Here is an 11,550-nt window from a genome sequence, read left to right on the forward strand (position 1 = left end):
AAATTACACCAACACTCAGATACTTACTTTTTCCAAATGCCCAAAACAGAGAAGTTGGAACTTAGGTGGGCAGCCCAATGAGCAGGTTAAGATATTTAGATATCTAGGGATAGTTTTTCAACCTTCAGGAAGCAGAAATGCCCAACTGGACTATGTATCTCGTAATGCACAGAAATCTACATCAGCTATCCAGAATTATTATTTTATCAGAGAAGCACAGTTTATCCCTGCTGCAATTAAGTTGTTTGCAGCTAAAGCCTGAGTACAATTGGTATACGGGGCTCAACTGGGACTATATTAACAACATGGTTACCTTACAAAGAATACAAACAAAATTTCCAAGAAACATCTTCCAGATTATGCACTGTGTTCCAAATGCTGTATTTTGTTGGGAAGCAGGAGTCAGTAAACTCGAATCCAGCCTCTGGATAAATATCTTTACCTACTGGTTAAAATTACATCACAACCCCAGTGGACTGACCGATCTAATATTGGCTTCAAATCCTCTTGGGAAGTAGCCATTCAAAAGAAACTGACTCTTTCTGGTTTCTCCAGTGATGCCATTTTAACCTTAGAGTTAGAACAAGCTAGATCAATGTTAAGACAAAGGATCTTAGGTATAGAAGGCTGCACAGAAACTGTTGCATTTTCTCATAATTGTTAATAACCAATTCTTAGCACTCAAACCAGCTTCATATTTACATCGTGCTAAATCCCCAAATTATCTCTAGCCCGATTTAGTGTTCTCCCCACAGCTGTTTTGAAAGGGAAGTATAGGAAAATCCCATGTGAAACCCAATATTGCCCCTGTGACAAGGGTGCCATAGAAACCATATCCCATGTTCTTCTATATTGTCACTTCTACAGAGATATTTGCCACCAGTTGATTAGCCCCCTTTTATTTAAATTTCCAGGACACTCTGATAATTTTTATTTGCATTATCTGTTAAACAACCAAGATAAACATATTCCTCTAAATGTAGCAAAATTCTGCTACATGATGTGTAAGCTTCACCCACAAATGGTTGCTAACAGTTATTGATGTTAGGGGATCATTTTATTCTGTTTGTTGTATAGAATGCATTTTTATTGGTCAGTGACTGAAATAAAGTTTTTGTCTGTCTGTCTTGTCCTTCACCATATTTTAGAAGCTCAACTGCATTGGACAGAAACAAAAGGCAATCATATCTATAAATGCCTTGGATGATTTTTCATTCTTTTATGGATAAGTTAAAGCCTTGGCATTTTAGATGCAACTGCATTCTCAGTGAAATGACAAGAAGTCGTCAGTTGCAAAAGGAAAAAAAAATTCCATGATGTCATCACATTTTGAATGAAATTGTTGACTCCAAACTCAAGTGATTTAGACTTAGGAGCACCTCGTTGCAAGACAGACAAGAAAGAATATTCATTTGCTATTCAGTACAGATCCCAATATCATGGAATATTACAGATAAAGAATTTTTGCAAAATCTTTATTTGTGCAATAAACAATATGCAGAAGGCAACTTTTTTTTTTTTCCAATTGGCAGAATTCTAAAAAGGACCTTTTTTAAAAAAAATAGAGAAACCCCACCTAAGCCCTCTAAACCATCAAGATCGTTTAGCATTCAAGAGAACAATTCCTTTCAATTTAGCATAACTGAGTGCTCATCTATCCATGAATGTTTCTGGACAACTTCTAAATACAAAATGAGAAGAGCCTTACCTTTAGCAAATGAAGATAGATCTATACCAGTCTTAAAACAAGATTGCTCGTTACTCTGATCCAGGGTTACTTCTGGAACAGAAGTGTGCATTCTCCTGACCTAATAAATCCTAAAGTCATGAGACGGGTGGATTACTTCAATTTTTCCCAGCTGATTGCCAGAATATGTGCTGAACTTATATTGAGTAGCTATTTATAACAAAGAAGGCTTTAACCTTCTGCTTCCCCCCCTCCAATTCACAACTGCTTTTTGTGAGGGGAGGGGAAGAGGAAGAGGTTGTGTTACAAGTATGTCAAGGGCCATCACAGCTAAAAGGGAAGGACCATGCTATCAGTTGTCCCTTTAACATGAGTCAGCCTTCATTCTTACCCATGCCATTATAACAAGGTTTCCCAGACAAGCTGCTTACAGATAGCAGTTAACTGATAAATATTCACACAAGGACACTGTCTGGGAACTGCCACAGGAATCCCAAGATCTGTACTGTCCACCATCCAAACAGAATCAAAGCTGGAAAGCTGTCAAAAAGGAAAAAGCTCCTTTAAAAAAAAAAAAAGGCAGGCTTTTATACAATGAGCAGAAAGATAAGATTTCATCAGGAAAGGGAAGAATTGCTCAGCTTGCAGGCTAAATTTTTGATTAACGAAACATTTACTGATACGATGCATATATTTGGCACAGGAGGCAAATCTGAGTTGGGAAAATAGTCTGCAAGGTTTTACTGAAGATAGTTGCCCATTGATGTTAGTTGTTAACTAGTTAACATCCATTTTCTGGGCCATAATAAAGATTAAGATGAGTTAATATGCATAATTTATATAAGGGCTATCGTTAAGAAGATGTAACCTGGAGGAGATTGGCATTATTAGAAGCCCTGAGAAGGTGGACTTTGAAATCAAGGAAAAAGGGGGCAGGCAGGATTTTCTAGTCCAGAAAATCATAACTTGAAGGGGCAAGAAGGGCAAAAAAGAGGGGCAGATTTAGGATATTTTTCTCTAACCCACCTTGTCAAGGTCAGTAACTGCATCAGTATCAACTATTCACAAGGCCACTATTTTTTTTCCAAGACATCAGCTGGTCATATGAACTGATTTTTCAGCAACCAACATATCTTATTTTGGTTTATAATCCAGTTTAGAGCAAATGCCTCAGATTCAAGTGTTCCAATCCTTTTCCAGCTCAGCCTTAAATACTTTACAACCTGATGGTTTGAAAAATTATTTTATTCTTACAGATCTGATATTGCAACCACAACATAAAAAAAATAAAAATGCTTGTCATTGCTGGTTTGGGCTTACTGGAAGCACCAAAACTTGCACAACACAGAGTTCCTTAATGCCTATAAAATACAGATATTAGCATATTTTAACTATTTTTTAAATTTCTTATTACAGCTTGCCAAAAATACTTTTCTCTTCTCTTACAGGAACATGTTGTGCATTAGATTCTCCCATTTCCCAAAACACTTTAATAAAAGTATTATAGTGCCAAATATTCTTTCTTTTCTTCTTCTTTTTTTACTTTTAGATTCTTGAAACAGTTCAATGGATGTAAATTCAAAAGACATATACCAATGAAAATGCTTATTTCAGTTACCTATTTCATCTGCATCTTTTCACATACTCTATGGCTGATTATTTTTATATTCATTTAATGTATCTCAGGTATGAAAGAGCCAAGAAAGGAAGAAAGAAAGAAGAGAGCTGAAGGTCTCCAAGCCTGGAGAAATCCAATCCTATGGAATTATATGTTGGAAAGGAGTGCGCAGATTTTAGCAAATTCCAAGCCCTAGCATGGATTCTGAGAACTGCGACCTAAAGGATGCATGAAAACAAAGGAGATCATATTAAATCTATTATGCATCGATTTTGCTTTCCATTTTTTCCCCCAAGCTGAGGCAGCATCTTGTATTGCCTTATAAATACATTTTAGAAGTAAAAGAGTGACTAAAAATGCTGTAATCAGATGAAAGTCTTTGATATAATATGAAAATCTTTTGTCATGCTTTTGTCATGAATATGTTCAGCTTTAGAGTAGTTCATCTACAGTAATCTAATTTGGATGCAAGACTGCACCCCCATGTATCAACAGGTAAGGTTAAAATGGTAGACAAAAGGTCTTCACTGGTCACACATCCCACTCCTATTTAAAATAACCACAAAACCTGACCCATTATTACAGGCCCTGCACCAATGACTGTCTGAAGATGCACACCAACCTGGACAAACAGAGGAAATTCCTTCAATTACTCTGCCAACAGGACTTGTAGAGTGGTTAAAACAAAATGAGCAAAAAAGCCTGCTATGCTGAATCCTTATTCACAGAGAAAAGAGGTTGCTGTAGCAACTCTGCAGAAGCTCAAGGTATCGTAGGACTGCCCAGTTGTTCAAGAGTCCGTTGATCTTTCATCAGCCTCAGTAGAGATTAAAAAAAGGCAGAGTGTCTCAGGGATTATAGTAAACTGTCTCAGGAGATCAGGAGGAACTGACACAGCCTAGGACAACCAAATCTTCTTCTTTAATCTTCAAAGTGGGAGGAGAAAGGAAAACAGACAAATCCTGCATGTAAACCTCACTCCGGTACAGGAGTTCTGAACTAGGAGTACAGTACAGTTGTTCTGAACTAACACAGAAGATATCCAGTATATATCGGACATTCCGGGAGAACAGGTTTGAACGAGGGAAGAACTTAGCCAGTCCCACCTAATTAAGTAGCATTTCATCTGCAAAGCTCCTATTTGCAAGTATTAACTAGACATAGCAATTTTCATCTTATGTGGGAGGCTAACAAAGAGGAAAGGCCCATGATATCTGACACAGAAAATAAAACAATTGATGTGATCACATGTAGGAAGACAGACGTCTATAGAGCACAACTCACTCAGAGAAGCATAAAAAGCTGGCTGACAGTCGCTCTGAAGCTTAAGAGTAGGACAAACATTTCATAGCTCTATGGAGCCATTGCCATTCAAATCCAAGACTTTTTTATTCAATAATTTTTCTTTTCATCTTGATAGCCTTCAGTGCCTTCTATTGCTCAGGGAAGGGAAGGGAAGGGAAGGGAAGGGAAGGGAAGGGAAGGGAAGGGAAGGGAAGGGAAGGGGACTCCATATCCTTCAAGGAAAATTTATAGGCTCTATTCCCACTTGCACCAACAGGTTTAGCTGCCGAATAGCATATAAATATGCTAGCCACGTGAAAATATGGAATACTATATTAGTATGGTTTTAAAATTCACTTCTATTTCTCCTTTTCATTAAATAACTATAGTGCACTGGGGGGCAGGGTGTGCCCTTGAAGGCATCTTTGAAGCTTCAGTTGGATAATTTATGATCATCCACTTACTAACAAAACAATTATGGAGGGCAGGCCATTTCAGGGGAAGGCAACCCAATGTGTAATACCGGTGGCGGGTTATGCCCCTCTGTGGTCAAGCCAAGACCCTGGTCAGCAGACCTGCAGAAGCCCAGGATTTCAGCTGCTGCTGACGAATGCCAGGTTGGTCAATAATAAGGCCCCCTTTATTCATGATCTTACTGGGGAGGAGCAGGCCAACCTGGCATTCATTACTGAGACCTGGCTGACACCAGAAGAGGGTGTTTCCCTTTTGGAAATGTGTCCAACTGAGTTTAGGGTTTGGCACCAGCTGAGACCCCAGGGTAGGGGAGGGAGTGTGGCAGTTGTCATCTGGGAATCTCTGCTGGCCTTCAGGGGCTCTGTTCCACAAGTTGCAGGTTGTGAGACCCTGTTCCTGAGGATGAGCTCACAGGATCAGTTGGGAGTTTTGCTTCTGTACCACCCTCCCTGTAGCAACCTCCCTGCCTGAGCTGCTGGAGGCCATCTCGGGGTTGGTGGAGGAGTTTCCCAGGCTTATGGTCTTGGGGGACTTTAATCTGCCATCCCTGGGGCTTGCCTCAGAGATGGCTCAGGAGTTCATGGCTTCCATGGCTGCATGGGCCTATCCCAGATCATCCACGGCCTGACTTGGGACAGTGGTCATACTCTGGACATGGTTTTCTTGTCCAAGCAGTGGCAACGTGATCTGGTGGGGGATATGGTATTGTCCCCTTCGTCATGGTCAGACCACTCCCTGGTGGCCTTGAGATTCTCCTATGCTGCATTCCTCCGCAGGGAGGCAAGACCTATTCGAATGGTCTGCCCCAGCGACTGATGGACCTGCATGGGTTTCAAAGGGAGCTGGGAGTTGTTCCTGAGGCCTTGCTGCATGGTCCAGTGGAGGCCTTGGCCACAGCCTGGAATAAGGAGACAGCTGGGGCCTTGGACAGGATCACACCTGTATCCTCTCTTGGTCCATTGCCCCTGGCACTCTCCGTGGTATATGGAGGAGTTAAGGGTGCTGAAAAGGGCCAAGAGATGTCTAAAGTACTGGTGGTGGAAAACTAAGGATGAGTCTGACCGAACATGGGTTAGAGCCAATATTAAGGCCTACCTTGTGGTGGTAAAGATGGTGAAGTGCCATTATTTATCCACTCTTATTGCATCCAAAGAGTGTTGCCCAGAGGCCCAGTTCAGGGTCACCCAGTCCCTCCTGTCAAAGGAGGGTTTGGAGGACCATCTACAGGGCTGCACAGAGGAATTTGCTGAACACCTGACAGATAAAATCATTCGGATCTACTCCAGTTGGAGGCTAAGCATGATGCAGGTCCGGTGGAAATGCCCGGGGAGCGGACTTACCCAGTTATCTGGGAATGGTTTGATCCTGTTGGCCCTGAGGAAGTGGACAGGGTCTTGGGGCTGATAGTGCGGATACCTATGCATTAGATCCTTATCCCTCCTGGCTGGTTAAAGCCACCAGGGAGGTAATATTGGGCTGGGTACTAGCAGTGGTTAATTCATCCATGCAGGAGGGGGTGTTCCTGATGCCTTTTAAAAAGGACCTGGTCCACCCCCTCCTCAAGAAGCTGTCACTAGATCCCACCCTTTTGGACTATTTTCACCCAATTTCTCACCTTCCCTTTTTAGGAAAGATTGTGGAAAAGATGGTCACACAACAGCTTCAGAGGATCCTGAAGGAAACAGATTATTTGGACCTCTTTCAGTCAGGTTTCAGGCCCGGTCATGGGACATAAACAGCTTTGGTCACACTTTTAGATGATCTCTGGCAAGAGCAGGATGGGGGTAGCATGTCCCTCCTTGCTCTTCTTGATCTCTTGGCAGCTTTCGATACCATTGACCATGGTATTCTTTTGGGTTGGCTGCAGGAGTTGGGGCTGGGTGTCAGAGTTTTGTGCTGGTTCAGCTCCTTCCTCCAAGGCTGATCCCAACTGGTGTTGATAGGGAGCGAGAGGTCCAGCCCATGGCTCCTAGTTTGTGGGGTGCCTCAAGGTTTGGTGTTCTCGACACTCCTATTTAACATCTACATGAAACCATTGGGTGAGATCATCCGGCACCATGGGATGAGGTATCATCAGCATGCTGATGATACTCAATTATATATCTCCATCCCAGGTGACCTAAGTGATGTTGTGGCTATCGTTTTGTGGTGCCTGGAGGCTGTAGGAGCCTGGATGGGGGACAACAGGCTTCAATTGAACCCTGGTAAGAAGGAATGGCTGTGGGTATGAGGAGCCTCAAGATCTAGAAGTTTATCATCTTTGGTTCTGGATGGGGTCACACTACCCCAGACAGACCTGGTGTGTAATCTGAGGATCCTCCTAGACTCACGACTCCTGTTCGAACAGCAGGTGGCAGTTGTGGCTAGGAGGACCTTTGTACAACTTCATGTTGTGTGTCAGTTATGCCCCTTCCTGGATCAGGAGGCCTTCCGCGTGGTCACTCATGCCTTGGTCACTTCCCATTTGGATTATTGCAATGTGGTCTACATGGGGCTGCCCTTGAAGAATATTCGGAAGCTACAGCTGGCACAAAATGCAGTGGCACAGTCAGTTTTGAACACCCCTAGGGTGGCACATATAACACCTCTGTTACGCAAGTTGCATTGGTTGCTGGTTTGCTTCCAGGTCCAATTCAGGCTGTTTGTTATTACCTTTAAAGCCCTTCATGGCACAGGACCAGGTTATTTGAGGAGCTGTCTTGCCCCCTTTCTGTCTGACCGTCCCATTCGGTCTGGCAGAAGGGGCATGTTGTAGACCCCACCAATCAAGGAATTTCAGCTGGTGGGATCTAGGAAGAAGGTCTTTTCTGCCATGGCCCCTGCCCTGTGGAACAACCTACCTCCTGAGGTGCGAGCTGCCCCCACTCTCATGGCCTTCTGGAAGAGTGTGAAATCTTGGTTATGCCAGATGGCCTGGGGGCATTGTTGGAATTGGCTGGTGGGATAATCGATACTGCTCCCCCTTCCATCATCTTGAATTGTATATAGGCTTTTTATATAGAATTGTTATTAGTTATTTAATATTGATATTAATATTGTTTTTATTGTTTTGGATTTTAATTGTAAGCTGCCCAGAGTTACCCTCTGGGGGAGGTGGGCAGCATATAAATTTAATAAATAAATAAACAAATACATAAAAATACTTCATTCTTTCAGGCTATGGTGACTTGGCTTCCAATATCCAATTCCAATTCCATGCTGGTTTTAATGTAAAAAATAGCCTGAGCTTGAAATAAATCACAGAATACCACCTCCCATATAATAATCTATTATTTAGGCTATCAAATATTCTCTCCTTTAGTAATGGCAAATTAGTATCAATTTAGAGCAGGTTCTCTTCCATAATAGAATGCCTACCTAGGAGGTACTCAAGATCTTCAATGGTTTTTTCCCAGAACTTTAATAAAATCAGCTTGTGGACTAGTGCTGGAGGCAGCTTCATAATATCTGAAGAGCTGTTGCACAAAATTATTTATTGCAAAGATTTATATGGCCACCCATTTTATAGAGGTGGCTAACCACCATCAAGCCATTATAAATAAGTAGAAAATAAAAATCAAGACCCCCCCAAAATTAAAAAACAAACAAAAAATTCAGCGTCTCATGATAATCCCATACCAAATGACGCATGGGCTAGGCTCAACTCTCATCCTGGCCCAGCATGATAGGACAATCTGACTTGCTCTTCTTTCTCTATAAGACTGAAGTTACTGCCCAAATTGCAAGAAAGCAGACTGCAGATAAATGAGATGTTTGGAATGGACTGACAAATTGGCTTCTTGATTTTGTGGCTTTCAGGATATGTACACCCGTTTTTCCTCATATGTGCTTTTTAAAGCTTTGGGAATAGGGGAGCATACTTTTCTTGAATATCCTTATTTCTTGTATGCATTTTTTATCAATATGCACATTTGTATCATTTGTGTTGTGTGCTGCATTGCCAAATTTAGAGAAGGGCAGACTTTAGAACAGATGCTGTTATAATTTGAAGTTGTGAGTGTAGATCAAAATGTGGATGGAGGAAATTTCTTAACCATCCTTATTCTGCAACAGGGAGAGCTGTTGAGAAGCTCAATAAGCCGCTTCTGAAGTTGAAGCTGTTTGTGTTGGTGTTACATAACTGGATGAAGAAAGCTTTAGACATCTCCTTCATCAAACAAGGAATTGGATTAGATATCCTCTAAGTCAAATGCCCAACTCTATTATTTTCTTGGCAATAAGTGCCTAATAAATTGCCCGACTTAAATCGTTCTGCATTGCTATTTAGATAAATGTCTATTAGTCATCTCTCCAATGTAATTAATATTGCAGAATTGTGCAGTTCTCTAATGCTCCTGGAAGAGATTGCACTTGTTTCAACCCTTCTGGTGGACCTTTAGTCTAAAAACATTAAGATGACAAATGGAAATTGAAGAATGACAATGGATTAAGAGAACACTGTTTTTCTCTTTTTCACTCCTTTTCCCCAGAAGAGACTCCCAGCCTTTCCGCCAGACTTTAGAGATATCCAAAAAGTTAAAACAAATGAACCTCACTGCAGAAACCATTCATAAATCATAATCCAACCTTAACCCACACAATTTAAGCAGTTAATAAAGTTATCCAATCTGACAAGACTCGGATTAAAAAAAAAAAAAACCAAAACAAAAGAGTTATGCAGAAATGGTTGAAGATAGTTTTAATTGAAAGGAGCAGCATATTCACTCATTTCAGCTCAAATAAAACCACAACAGAGGGTCTGGAATGGCCAGAAAATAACTGTTCCATTTTTTAAAACAAATTATACATAGAATTTTCCTGCTCCAAAGAGCCTAGATCTTGAACATCACCTGGCTTTGAACCAGTGAGACTAACCTAGTCGATGTCTCTTCTGGACTTCTTTTTATAGGTAAAGAGTCCCATCCAGGCAAACAAGTTATCCTTGAGAGATCATTGTCTAGTTCCAATTTCCATTTAAAGGGTATAGTCCAGCTTTTGAAACTTCAGCCCAGATCATGTTTAATTTTTGACAAAGACCATCACAAAAACACACCTTAATTTCACCACCTGTTTTTCAGCTCCTTCTGCTATTATTTCTCACAAGGCTCTCAGGCAGATTTTTCTCTTTCCCCACCTTGCTTTGTTCTCTTATGACCCATCAACATCATTGCTTCTCCTCCTCTTTCTTTTTCAAATGCCCTAAAAGAAGATTTGATGCTTCTATCAAGAGGACAGATTCAGGTCTATACACAGCAGTGAGGAGACAAAAATGACAACAGGGAGAGAACTGCTCATGCCAGGAAAGTTGGATGAAACCATGTAATTGTTATCCACTCACCTGCTTAGCAGCTGGCAAACTAAGAAGTTCCTGCTGTGAGAAGATCCAATGGGCGATGAGAAGCCATCACAGAAGGAAACACAAAGAAGCAGTATCAGAACTGCCTTGGAGGAAATATATTGTATGGCCTTCCTTCAGTCTGATTCCCTTGAGCACGTATGCAGTGCAAAACCCAGCTGAAGGAGAGAAGGGATCTTATTTTTAGTTTTCAAGTTTAGCCCTCTGAAAATCACGAGTCAAAAGGAGGATTGGCTATTCCAGAACTTAAGTCCTGCTTGTGGGGTTGCAAATGATTATGGTCTGTAATTATAGCTTTGCTTTGAAACAGTAGACACACCCTCCCAGAAAGCATGATTATATAGCCATGCCTTTGAAATAGCATACCAGTATTCTGAAGTACTGTTTAGCTATGGCATCAAAAGAATCAAAACTGAGCTAGATTCAGGAGCTCCACTGTGTGCCTGTGTTCAGGCAACCTGTCCACCTTTTCCCTCTAATTATGGTTTTGTACATCAGGTACAAGAGTCTGTTACCATAACTGTTCTAATAAAAGTAGCTTTAGGTCTGCACAATGCCTGTTTCTTAATCTGGGCTACCTGATAGGGTTGACATCTGAAGGTGCTACCTTTCTTCCCTCTTTTAACTTCATGAGAAGGGGCAGAGGGTGGGGCTGTCTGAGGCATTTTCACAGACTACTTTCTTGGCCTGGGCTCAAGTTTTGTTTATCTGACCATTGCCTTGGTAGAGGGTCTTCCCCCTGTCCTTCAAGCCACCCTCTTTATTCATTACAGGCTCAACAATGCTCAACAATGTTTTGGAACTGTATTCTCTCAGTTAAAGGCAGCATACTAGTACAGTATGGCAGATTCTGATTGAATGTTCATGTTTGACACTGAAATCAATTACGCAGATAGCTCATGGACCTGCCATCTATCTGGCATGCTTGAATTTGGATTCTGCACTAATCAGGTGGTTGAAGTCACTGATCTAAATAGCCCATTCCAACTCTACCATTTGCAGGCACCGAACCACCTCCACAGCAAACCCCCCAATTAAATATATTATATTAAAAATAATTTTTTAAAAAAACCCAACTACAAGAACTCATGAGATTCTAGCATTTTTGTTTGAGATCTCATGAGAGTCATCAAGTGTTATGCAAACAAGGAT

General features: G+C 41.3%; 1 protein-coding gene across 5 annotated transcripts in view; it reads right to left on the reverse strand.

Annotated features, from left to right (window-relative positions):
- Positions 1-10,656, reverse strand: part of LOC103054496 (CD36 molecule (CD36 blood group)) — a 52,613-nt gene extending 41,957 nt beyond the window's left edge. For 2 of the 5 annotated variants that reach the window (XM_088134912.1, XM_088134906.1), the window contains exon 1: positions 10,381-10,656. The gene's annotated coding sequence lies outside the window, so the exon portion shown is untranslated. Of the gene's footprint in view, positions 1-1,708; positions 1,941-3,927; positions 4,160-10,380 lie in introns of those variants that run through there. The other 3 variants (XM_088134908.1, XM_088134911.1, XM_088134905.1) reach the window with 3 other exon arrangements.
- Positions 10,657-11,550: the final 894 nt, after the last annotated feature.

Source organism: Python bivittatus, unplaced genomic scaffold (genome assembly GCF_059951505.1).
Source record: "Python bivittatus isolate LINGU-HERP-01145 unplaced genomic scaffold, Pbiv_v1 ctg000120_np1212, whole genome shotgun sequence".
Lineage (NCBI taxonomy): Eukaryota > Metazoa > Chordata > Lepidosauria > Squamata > Pythonidae > Python > Python bivittatus.